The sequence below is a fragment of the Lolium perenne genome, chromosome 2 (assembly GCF_019359855.2).
Source record: "Lolium perenne isolate Kyuss_39 chromosome 2, Kyuss_2.0, whole genome shotgun sequence".
Taxonomy (NCBI): Eukaryota; Viridiplantae; Streptophyta; class Magnoliopsida; order Poales; family Poaceae; genus Lolium; species Lolium perenne.
The window spans coordinates 117,971,446-117,983,940 of record NC_067245.2 but is presented as its reverse complement, the minus strand read 5'-3'; the positions used below and the strand labels follow the sequence as shown (position 1 = coordinate 117,983,940).

The window sequence follows — 12,495 nt, the reverse complement described above, 5'->3', positions numbered from 1 at the left end:
CTCGAATATGGAAGTGAACTTCCCGATATCTGTTAGTGAACTTCGGGTCGCGGTATAAAGTTTCAGCTATGTTCAAAATGAACTTCCTACATGGTTCAAAGTGAACTTTCGCGCCCGTTACAAAATGAAGGTCGACAAAGTTAACTTTCAAAGTAAACTTTCAGTTAAAAGATGAATTGAATTCTTTGGCCAAGAATAAATGAACTACCGCTGTTCATGTAAAGTGATGAACTACCGCTGTTCATGTAAAGTGAACTTCTCATACGAACAAAGTGCACTTTAGAACTTACTTTTAACTGATACTATGCATCGAATAAGACTAGATCAGAAAAGTGAACTTTTGCCAAGAATAAAAGGTGAGTGGAATTGAACTATTCGGTTAATTGAAGAGGACTTCTCAACTTGCACGATGCAATTTTGATTCTTTTTTATTGTGCGCTTTTAACTAAAATTGCCAACACATATGGCACTAACTTCCGTAAAACAAAATTGAACTTTCAACGTAAATAAAAATGAACTTCTTATTTTTTCTATTACACATCAACACAAGTACATGTTATTCATTTCCCCAAATTATTACAAGTAATCAGAGTTAAAGGCAAAAGTGAAAGTCAGACACAGTAACACTTCACGGAGGAAAAATGCTACAAAACTTCTCAACGGCATGCGATCATGGAGCCACGTTGAAGTTCATATCCCAAATAAGGAAGTATGAATCCTAAATAGCCACGTTGAAGTGCAGAAAAACTTCTCCCCTAAATACATGAGCTAATTCAAAAATATTATAGTGTCTTCCAGCCAAGCTCTACAAGTCTTGTTGAATTCATCGCCCAAGCTGCTACCCTGTAATAACATAATTTGTTAGGACTTCTGACATTTAGTAGAACAAGAACTCATCAATACAAGAGTCTAAATAGAGTCTTATTTTGTTGATTAAAAATATATGTATATGCAGAACTTCCTAAGAAATACAAATGAACTTCCTGATTTTTTATTATCTAATTTACTTTCTATTTATAAAACTAATTGGCCAGAGCTGCACGGCGCACTGTATTAGAATCGATATAAAATGTAAGACACAACAACAACAGTTCAGAAGCAGTGCACCATCAAACACAATTCTAATTAACCAACGGCGAATGGTTTTGCCAAAAGAAAATAAAGAACAAAAATAGTAGTGCACAAAGGTGAACTCCTATACAAAATAAAGGCTAATTCCCCACAAGAGAAATGCATATTGTGCAATGCAAGATGTACGACTTAACGAATTAGGAAAAGTGACCTTCACGGATTAGAAGTGCAAACTAGTCAGCAATCGCACAAGCACAGCACAATAATATGCTAACAAACAAAATTTCTAAAATAGAAATCAAATAGTACACGCCAAGTAGTGATTCAGAATCGTGCATATGCTGCTAATCTTGAACTGTGGGAGCCGCGTCCACCACCCGAAGCAGTTACGGGCTTGCACCACGTCCAAAAATCAGCAATTGATATAGAAAAGCTAGCTTCTCACCACTAGCAGAGTTGGTACGCTAGAGTCGTTTGATTGGGAGAGATGGTACCTGCCGGAGGAGCACGCACCCACTCGCAGAAGGTATCGGCCAAGGAATCAGCAGCACAGGGCCCCGGCCAATAATTTTAGGACATGACCGCCACCAGCGCGACATGCTACTGCAGAAATCTGCCACGCCAAGAAATGGAAGAAAATAGGTTCATCAGTATACTGCATTTTTAAATGATGAATTTTTTCACTCGAAGATGAAAGTGAGCTTTGCAAGTATACTGCATTTTTTTCAAATGATATCCAATGAACATATCAGTTCACTTTGCGATTTGTGAATAGTAGTAGATGTGAACTTTGCGAATTAAGAGAAGTGAGCTTAACAGATTAGAAGAAGCGAACTCCTGATGATGTTGTTCCCTGTCGGACATTGTGGACGACATTGATGGACTTCCCATGGCTGCGAGCGATGGACTCCCAGGTCGCCAACACCTGTCATAAAACTGCACTTTGTTGTGTCATAGTTTGAATGGTTTCCGAATCAAAGGGCATCATGTCCCCCAATTTGTTTAAGAAAGGGTGGTGTTTAAAGTGATTGACATACTATACAAGTGCTAACTCTTTCGTTTTGCCAAATAAACATGGCTCACCTTTGTGCTGCCATGAAAGTAAAATGAATTCCATGCACATGATCAGTCTGAACTTTACATCAATTTGATAGGCAAAATACTGGGGGGAAAAGGTAACTACATGCAATGAACTTTTTCTGAACCGTGTCTGAACTTCAAACAAACAATTGCTGGAAACTTCAACAGCATGTTGTTGTTCGGATAGTTCAGGAGGGTGGGAGAATGTGGGTGACATTATCGCACATCCGCACGAGTGGACTGCCTGGTATGCTCCGCACTGCCCCTGTCAAATTACTAAGCTGCAACATAACCAAACTTTCCAAGGATCCCGACCACTACATCCCGGTGCCATCGTCCCCCAGCGGTAGGTGCGGGTGAACTCCTCGGCGGCGCAGGGCGAACTTCCTAGGAGGAGCGACAGGGAAAAGAGGATCCTGGAGTTCTTCGCCAATATTTTTTCTTTTTAAAGTTTTGTGATTTGAACTACTATACATTACTAGCATCCGAACTACTATGCATTTAAATCTGAACTTCAATTTAGAGATAAAACACAAGTAAAAAATGCACTACATAAAATAAGGTATGTTCTCGTGTTTTTCATTTGAGAAGTGGAATATCATATATCATTTATATTTTAAAGAATGGACTTAGGTTTTTCAGTAAACTAACCGCTCTACCTTAATAGGTGGACTTCCTTTTCTAATCATACAAACCGGTCTGGAGCTCACGCACAAGACACAAGACACGACTTCCGAATTACAATAAGCGAACCTCTTGACAAAAATATGAACAATTTTGACTCCACACTCAAGCGGAATTGAATTTCTCCCACAAACAGAGTGAACTTCCATGGATTCCTTTCTAATAAAAAAGTCACCTTTTTCATTGGATTTCTATTTTTTGCTATCAGCCATGCATCAAATATTTGTACTGGTGAGGCTAATTAGAAACCACTACACAGTCAAAATATTACTGAACATTATTACTCATTCCTAATTTCTGTAAGAGAAACATGACATAATACCAGCGTTGTGTATCATACCAGAAGCAATAAAATTTGAAAACTCACAAGACAACACAGGAGGGATTCAAAGAGCAGCGTTACTCGCGGAGCAGATGCAGCAGTGTGGGGTGGCAGCCTTGTCACTCGCGGCGTCGCTGTGTCAAGCGGAAGAGATGCATATGAAGGCACCGACAAGGAAGTCCAGTGTAGCTACATTTCTGCACATGGAGCTTTACAATATCAAAAAGAAATAAAATAATATTCCATCTAGCAAGAATATCTAAACTAAAGTAGCAGGAGATGTGAACTTCATGAATTAGGAGAAATGAACTTCGCGGACTAGCAATAGTGAGCTCTTCATCTCCACACCTTTATTCCTGTTGTGCATTTGTGCTCGGCTGCTTCATGCAATGAAGAGCATGACTTGCAGTGACAACCACAGGAGCCAGCCGCAAGAACTCCCAGCTCGTTGCAATGCTGCTTGTGGGTACTGTGATGATAGTTAATTCATATAAAAAAAGCAAACTTCACATATAGAAAAAGGTGCACTACGTCAATCAAGTAATGTGAACTTCAATAAAGAACTTCCACAGATCTTATTAGCATAAAAATCACAAACTCAAGTGCAGGCTTGTGAAGCTTTGTAGGTTTCAACTACTTTTGAGATTAGTAATGCTCAATTAGTTGCAGAAAAAATGTCAAATTGTTCTACCTTTTTGCTCTGATGATATTAATTTGTAGGGCAAAAGATAGATCTTTCTTAGTGTTAAAAATGAGTATAACAGCATAATAATAGGGAACATGAATGGACTCTTGAATGCATATGCATAGTTTACTAGATAATTACCTTAAGTTTAAGCGTTGAAATCCCCGTGGAGTATTACCGGATCATCATGCCACCTCTTAGATATAGCATAGTAGGCTCGGTCAAGTAGTGTTCCTTACATATAACAAAAAAGGAAGCATAAGGATAATAGTAGACAGTAGTAGATGGTTAAGATCAAACGAAATACTAGATAATGCTTTTATACATCAAAACAAGATTGCAGCAATATGCATTTTTGTTCAAATGAACTTCATTTTATTTGCGGAGTGAACTTCACTTTTACAAAAGTGAACTCACCATTACCATTTAGTTTGTTTCATAGAAAAATGAAATGAACTTTCACGATGTGAAAATTGAGCTTCCCATTATGTCCCAAGTAAACTGTCCAACAAAAGTGAAGATGGTTCGATTATATTTGAACTTCAAGAATGCACAAGGCGAACTTTCTGACACAGAGAATTCTGAATTAGCATCAGGCAGTTCAGAGTTGTGCAGGTCATTGAGCAAGTTCACAAACTAGTCAGCAGCGGTTCGTAGAGAAACATACACCTTAGTTCAGGTGGCGGCGGAGATCCTGAATGGTCATGAGGGAGGCCAAGCATGCTGTCGAGGGAACAAGCAAATGTTCAGCTATGAACTAGCAGTAGTTCTTAAGCCAAAATATTGTAGTTTAGCTCTGAAGTTTGGGCAGTTCTAAACTAAAACAACAACAGTTTTGCACTCGATTATGTAGTGAGAAAAGCCTCAGGACAATACATCATTAAAAGTTCACTTGTGTTTGTCTGTAATAAAATTGCTCAATGTTGTAAAAAATTACTCACTACTCAAACAAAATAAGTTCCTCATTAAAAATCTCTGGACAAGCAATAGTGAACTCTGCCCCAAGAATTAAGCGGACTCCCCCTCTGAAAAAATTAACTTTTTGTACCCTCTGTGGACCAAGTGAACTCTGCATCGTGGAAGTTAACTGCTATCTCTGCCGAATCGGGAATTCTCACGATGGGCAAGTGAACTTCACAAATTAAGAGAAGTGAGCTTCACAGATTAGTAGAAGTGAGGTTCACAGATTAGGAGAAGTGTGTGTAGCGAAAATCAGGAGCTCCGTCGAGTCGCACGACGCTACCTGGACACAAGGGTGAACTGTTAAAAAGCACAAAACTGAACTGTCGACTTACACAAAATAAACTGAGATAAACAAGGAACGACGCATTAGGATTAGATGCACACCAGAAAAAATGAGACAATACACTTACACTTCCCAACAGCAAAGAGTATACTTCTCAGAAACAGAAACCAAACTTCCAAATATATAGATAATTTGTACAGAGCAGTGCATACCAATCATTTTTTAGTGCAATCATCCATTCAAAAACATATGCAGATTCATGACTGCTCCTCTTACTGAAGAGGTTTATTTTAAAGCATAAAGCCATAAATTCATATCCTCATTGCGCAGGATACTTCAGAGCCTATATACTTCAGATTTTTGCAAAAAGGCAGGCCATTGGAACCGCTGCACGAGCTAGCACGGAGGCCTCAGCAGCCATGGGCGGTTGGTTGGTTGCATTGCATAGAATTCGTAAGACGCATCGTGCACCAGAACACCGTCGCTCAATTCCACGGATCCCAGGCGTATAAATAGACAATCACGAATATAAGTGCCCTACAATCCCTAGCTAATTGAAACACGCGATCAGCGGCGGCGTATGGATCCGCATCCACCCCAACGCAGCGATCTGCCCGACCCGCGTGTGACGCCTGCGCTACAAATCAGCGATTGAATACGGCAACAAAAAATGGTTGGATCGGATCACTCACATGCGCGCGACGCTTCCGGTGACCCAACACGATGGCGCTTCCAACTGCAGAAAAGGGCGGCGATTATATTAGACCTAAAGAGAACGAGATTGCAAGGCGCCGGGATCGAGTAGAACGAATTTCGGATGGAATCGGATCTGGGAGGAAGAGCGAGTGTTACCGGCGGAGGGGACGAGGACGGCGAGGTCGGAGGCGGGCATCGAGAATGAACGGAGGTCGAGGGTTGCAGGTGTCGCGGGGCTGCGGCCGGAGATGGAGCCGACGCGGGGATGCGGGGCTGCGGCCGGGGATGGAGGCGGCGCGGGGATGCGGGGCTGCGGCCGGGGATGGAGGCGGCGCGGGGATGCGGGGCGACCGTCAGGGATGGAGGTGGCGCAGGGATGCGGTGCCGCCGAGGAAGGAAGAAGGTGGGACATGGGCAGTGGGAAGTTCGTGAAGGAAGAAGGTGGGATTTGTGGGGGACTGGGTCGAGTCGGTAGCTAGTTGGTTTTTTGGTGGTTCGGTTCGTTGGTTCTTAGGGGGTTCGAGAATAGTTATTCTAGAACCCTCTTAAGGGGGGTTCGAGAATAGTCCAGCTCTATATATATATATGTATATATATATATATATATATATATATATATACATATACATATATATATATATATATATATATATATATATATATATATATATATAGGTCTGCTATTCTCGAACCCTTTCTGAACTTCCGCGTGTTCTCCTAGTGAACTTCTCGACGGAATACCAGAATTGCATGTTCGTGCGGACAGTATTTTCATGATGATTTTCAAACCGCTTATTGGATTGATGCGTATAATATACCGTTGGATTCGCACGGAAATTTCGCAACTTTTTCGTGTTCATTGTTTTCCCAAATTCTATATTGATTAAAACTAATTTGAAATATACAAAACAACGTTTTCGCGGATTTCTCTATTTTTGTACAGTTTAGGGGTTCCAGTTTTCAAACCGTTTATCGGAATGATGCGTATGATATGCCGTTGGAAAGGTGCTGACTAGGCGCACCTTTTTCATGAAGAACACTTTTCTAAATTCTTTATAGTTTAAGAGCAGATTTGAAAATACGTGATTACGTTTTTCGAACTTCTCGGTTTTTCGAACTGTTTTTGGGGCTTATTTCCGAACCTCTTATCGGAATGTTCCAAATGATATTGCGTTGAAAAGATATTGATTAGGCGAATCTTTTTCATGTTGAATGTTTTTCCAAATTCTAAATGGTTTTAGTTTAATTTCAGAAATACATAAAAGTGAAGATAACGCCGACACAAGAACATTTCGAAATTGGCTCATCTAGATTGATTAGGTGTGGCATTGCGATATGTTGGAATATTAGTAGAGTGATATTAGTGCTAATTGTACGTTGAGTTAGTCGATTTGCGTAATCGGTGGTTGTACGGACGATTTCTATGCGTATGATTTCCGTCCATGAAAACAGAGTGCATGAGGTGCTCGAATATAGAAGTGAACTTCCTTATATCTGTTAGTGAACTTCCGATAGCGGTATAAAAGTTTCAGGCATGTAATAAAATTATAGCGAACTTCTGTGGATGTGAACTTCTTCTCCTCTGAATCTGAACTTCCCGACGGATTTCAATATTGTACATGGCGAACTTTCGAAACTTTAGTCTAGTTTGAAGTGAACTTCAGAAAATATAGCGAACTTCCGTCGCATCTGCACTTTCTCTGGATACAGATATGAACTTCCAATCTGCATTTCTCTGGATACAGATCTGAACTACCGTCGCAGCTGTTCGAACATGAAAGTGAACTTCCCGATATCTATTAGTGAACTTCCAATCGCGGTATAAAAGGTATGTGCATGTTAAAATGAACTTCCTACATGTTCAAAGTGAGCTTTCGCCCCGAAAAAAGTGAAGTTTGACAAAAGCGAATTTCCGGCATGTTCATGATGTCAAAGAGTAAATTTTCATCATGTCAAAGGTGAACTTCCATGTTGTACAAGGTAAACTTTCGTTCTAACAAAAGTTATTTTCTGCCTTGACCAAAGTTAATTTTGACCCCAAAAAACAAAAAATTGTCTTGTTTAAAGTGAACTTCAGCACGGTTCAAAGTAAATTTTCACCCCCACCAAAGTGAATTTCGATACAGAGTAACGTTTTAGCATGTCAAAGGTGAACTTTCACGTACGGTGTACTATCCAAAAAGAAGGTGAACTTCAGGCGGACTGAATTTGCCAATTTTTTGTTGCATGAAGGAGTGAACTTCCTTTTCTAGACGAACTGAAAATACAGAATAAAATAGTGAACCATTGTAGCCTACTGAATGAACCCCATACAATAAAATGAAAGGTGAGTTTTCAAACAATTGAAGTGAATTTACACGCAAATGTTCCACCGATGCCAAACAAGTGCACTTTGCACGCTCAATGAGCGAACTTCTCAAAGTTAATAAATGTATTGTGTATTAACTTTTTACAACTTATACAAAAATGGGTGAGAGAGCGAAGCTAGAAAATAGCATTAGGTTCACCTAGCAAAAAAAGCCAAATTTACTTTTATCATTATAAGACTGAGAATAGGACTACAGAGATAGAAAACGAAATACAAATATCACCCTAAGTTTCTACTTGCAGTCACTAGGTACTCACTTCAAATACGAAAATAAGTGAACTTCTAGCATTTTTAGATGAATTGCTGTCCCGGTCGAACTGAATTTCCACGCCATAGAAATAGTGAACTACTAATTTCCCATAGCGAGCTTCCTACGGCGCCTGGAGGACTTCTGGTAGAATATGAAATGGAAATGAACTGCCAAAAGAATTAAAGTGGAGTAAGAATATGTCTAGAGTGAACTTGAAATATAGCCAAAGTGAACTTTAGATTATTATTTATATTTATACAAATTGTAGAGTTATTTTCTGCTTTTTATGTGACTGCTTCATATTAACAAATGAACTTTTTAACGTGAATGAATTGAAGTTCCTAGTTAATGAATTGAAATTCTCAAATGGATAAAGTGAACTTTCCTATACAATTATGAACTTTTTGAGAATGTTAACTGTGTCCACGGGACAAAGTGTACCTCTCATTTTATCTACCAAACTTCTAAGATTTTAGATAGTGAACTGTTGTAACCTGAATAACAAGCGCATGTGTACTTTTCCTCTAGAATAAACATTGCAGTTTTATCACAGTTTGATGGGCAATGTGAATTTCTAATTTTTTTGCTATCAGCCACGCATCAAATATTTGTACTGGTGAGGCTAATTAGAAACCACTACACAGTCAAAATATTACTGAACATTATTACTCATTCCTAATTTCTGTAGGAGAAACATGAAACAATACCAGCGTTGTGTATCATACCAGAAGCAATAAAATTTGAAAACCCACAAGAGAACGCATGAGGGATTCAAAGAGCAGCGTTACTCGCGTAGCAGATGCAGTTGTGTGGCCAGCAACCTTGTCACTGGCGGCGTCGCTGTGCCAAGAGGAAAAGATGCATATGAAGGCACCGACATGGAAGTCCAGTGTAGCTACATTTCTGCACATGGAGCTTTACAATATAAAAAAGAAATAAAATAATATTACATCTAGCAAGAATAACTAAACTAAAGTAGCAGGAGATGTGAACTTCACAAACTAGGAGAAATGAACTCCGCGGATTAGGAAAAGTGAGCTCTTCATCTCCGCACCTTTATTCCTGTTGTGCACTTGTGCTCGGCTGCTTCACGCAATGAAGAGCATGACTTGCAGTGACAACCGCAAGGAGCCAGCCGCAAGAATTCCAAGCTCGTTGCAATGCTGCTTTGTGGGTGCATTGATGATAGTTAAGTCATACAGTATAAAAAATCAAACTTCACATATGGAAAAAGGTGCACTACGCCAATCAAGTAATGTGAACTTCAAAAAAGATATTCCACAGATCTTATTAGGATAAAAATCACAAACTCAAGTGCATGCTTGTGAAGCTTTGTAGGTTTCAGCTACTTTTGAGATTAGTACTGCTCAATTAGTTGCAGAAAAATTGCAAATTGTTCTACCTTTTTTGCTCTGACATTAATTTGTACAGACTACTCTGGGCAAAATTTAGATCTTTCTTAGTGTTAAGAATGAGTATAACAGCATAATAATAGGGAACAAGAATGGAATCTTGAATGCATATGCATAGTTTACTAGATAATTACCTTAAGTTTTAGCGTTGAAATCCCCATGGAGTATTACCGGATCATCCATCCTGCAGCCACAAAATTCACAAATATTATATCTAGCGGGAATATATAAAATGAAAATAACAGTAGATGTGAACTTCACAAATTAAGAGAAGTGAGCTTCACAGATTTGGAGAAGTGAGCTTCACGGATTAGAAGAAGTTAACTTAATAAACACCATACAGAGAGCAGCTTGCGGAAAAGCATCGTTACCTCAAGATGGATCTTGTTATCCTTCCTAGAAGTGAACTACGTGAATTAAGAGAAGTGAGCTTCACAGATTAGGAGAAGTGAGCTTCACGGATTAGAAGAATTGAACATAGTAAACACCCTAGCTGTACGAAGTGCACAGACAACAGAAAAGTGATTTTTAATCATGGACTTATTGAACTTCCCCATAAAAGTGAGTTTTCTGTGCAAAGTGAGTGAATTTTGTGTTAACTAACGTAGTATTGAACAATCAAAACTAACTTATGCCGCGACAAGAGCCTACAAACTGCACTTCAAGCACCCAATATATGAACAATGCCAAAAAGTTAACTGAACTACAGCCAGATACGTGCTAAAAAGATAAATGTGCCAAGCTGTTGATTTCTAAGGCCATTTGTGGTACTAGTAAATTTTAATATAGGTGCACTGCCTCCAATGAGCATGCTAACTTATCACATGGGTGAACCTCTATAGTTAAAGATGTGGAGTTCTAATTTCTCTTAAGCTTTTCCTCACTATTATCAGGAAAGTAGAAAACGACATTGTATGGATTGTAGAATGTAACATAAATTAACTTAGAGATGAACTTCTCCATGTACATGTAGTGAACTTTTTATATGAAGAACAGAAGTGTACTACCGTACTAGCCTACATCATAGAAGTTCGGAAGCAGTGACCAAGAATTTTAGACAAGTGCGTTCGCATCGCCATCATCGGCAGTGAGCTTCAGCGGACCTGGGAAGTTCATATCTAGGAAGCAGGAGTGAGAGAGGACGATGCATTATTCATACCTGCGGTGGCCTTGCAGCGATGGTGATAGAAAAGGACTTGGCGGAGAAAGACAACCAGGGATGCTATGATCTAGCAACAGTTCAACTATGAACTAGCAGTAGTTCTTAACCAAAATACTGCAGCTTAGCTCTAAAGTATGGGCAGTTCGGAACTTAAGAAACACTAGTTTTGCACTCCTGAAGCAATCCTACATGAGATTTCATATAGCATGAGCTTCCTACATGAAGCAATCCTGGGCAAATCCTTGTAGTGCTTTTTGCGCATTGCTTTTTCACACCGCAAATACAGAGAGCATTGAACTGGATTTCCAGAAGAGAACAAAGTGAACTTTAGAGAAGAAGAGATTACCCTAAAAACTAAAGTTCAGAGTGATAGGGGTTCGATGCAAAAGACACCCGTTCGGTGCTCAACTGCAGTCCAGTGGTGAAGTGAACTACCCTTTTTCTTTATGCATGTACTCCACCGTGCCCTCGTCTTGTTGCCGTCTTCTACTGCCGGCACCACCATGACGCTCATCCCTGAGATGCAGAGAACAAAGTTTAGAGAAGTGAGAAAAGTTCAAATCAACATAATGCGCATTTTAACAACACAAGGTCTATTAAATATTTATTTCAATGAAATGAACTCCTGAAAATATGAAAATGAATCAGTCGATAGAGTGAAATGAACTTCTATCAAATATTTCTCTCAGCAACTCTTAACAACAAATATATGTATTTCATCTCTTAACGGACCTGCCATGTTAAGAATGTGTATAACAAAGCGACCTGTCATGCTAACGACTCTGAACGGACGAAGGTAAACATGAACTCCTCAACAAAAAGGAGATGAACTTGCACAGCAAACAAATTGGACTTGCACAGTCTACTTTTTGTAAATTAGGAGTGTCAACAGAGATATTCCTCTGGAAATTATTCTAGAAAATATAGTTCTTCATTTTAGGCATAAAAGCAAGTTTTTATGAAGTGGCCTTCAGCTTTTCAGCAAGCGAACCACTATAGCTTGACAAGTGTACTTTCCTTTTCACAGTAAATTGTACTCCTTTTGAAAGTGAGGTCAAATTGTTTCTACCTAAAATCCGTTTACTCAAAAAAGATGAACTTACTGGTAATATGAAACTGAACTTTCAGATAGACAAATGTTCACAGAAATTGTGTACAAAATCCCAACATCAAACTGAACCACAGTGGAACAAATACAAAACACACCGAGATGATTGTTAACTATCACGTGGAAGTCAAGGAGGGGAGAAGTTAGACCATATAAAATATTCAAGTTCCAGCCCCAAACTCAACAAACTCGCTAAAATATAAAAGTGAACTCGCCAGGTTAATAAAGTGAACTTCTTAATTTATCTTATTGGCCACACATCAACAACGCATACATGACTATAATATGTTCCCAGATTTCTCTAATTATTCATTTGAACGCATCAACAAGTGTACTTCTCCCAGTGCATAATATAAAGGACTAATCAATCCCACAGCCTCCAATATTAGAAATAAACTTCACGAATAATCC

General features: G+C 39.2%; 1 long non-coding RNA gene across 2 annotated transcripts; it reads right to left on the bottom strand.

The window, feature by feature from the left end:
• Positions 1-503: 503 nt before the first annotated feature.
• On the bottom strand, positions 504-5,189 carry LOC127333558 (uncharacterized). Of its 2 annotated transcripts, XR_007871340.2 has the most exons (7): positions 4,512-5,189; positions 3,984-4,076; positions 3,506-3,626; positions 3,203-3,354; positions 1,889-2,007; positions 1,566-1,684; positions 504-843 (listed from the first exon to the last, which is right to left on the bottom strand). It is a non-coding gene; the product is annotated as an uncharacterized lncRNA (long non-coding RNA). The 2 variants fall into 2 exon arrangements; XR_007871339.2 differs by having other exon boundaries at positions 3,984-5,189.
• Positions 5,190-12,495: the final 7,306 nt, after the last annotated feature.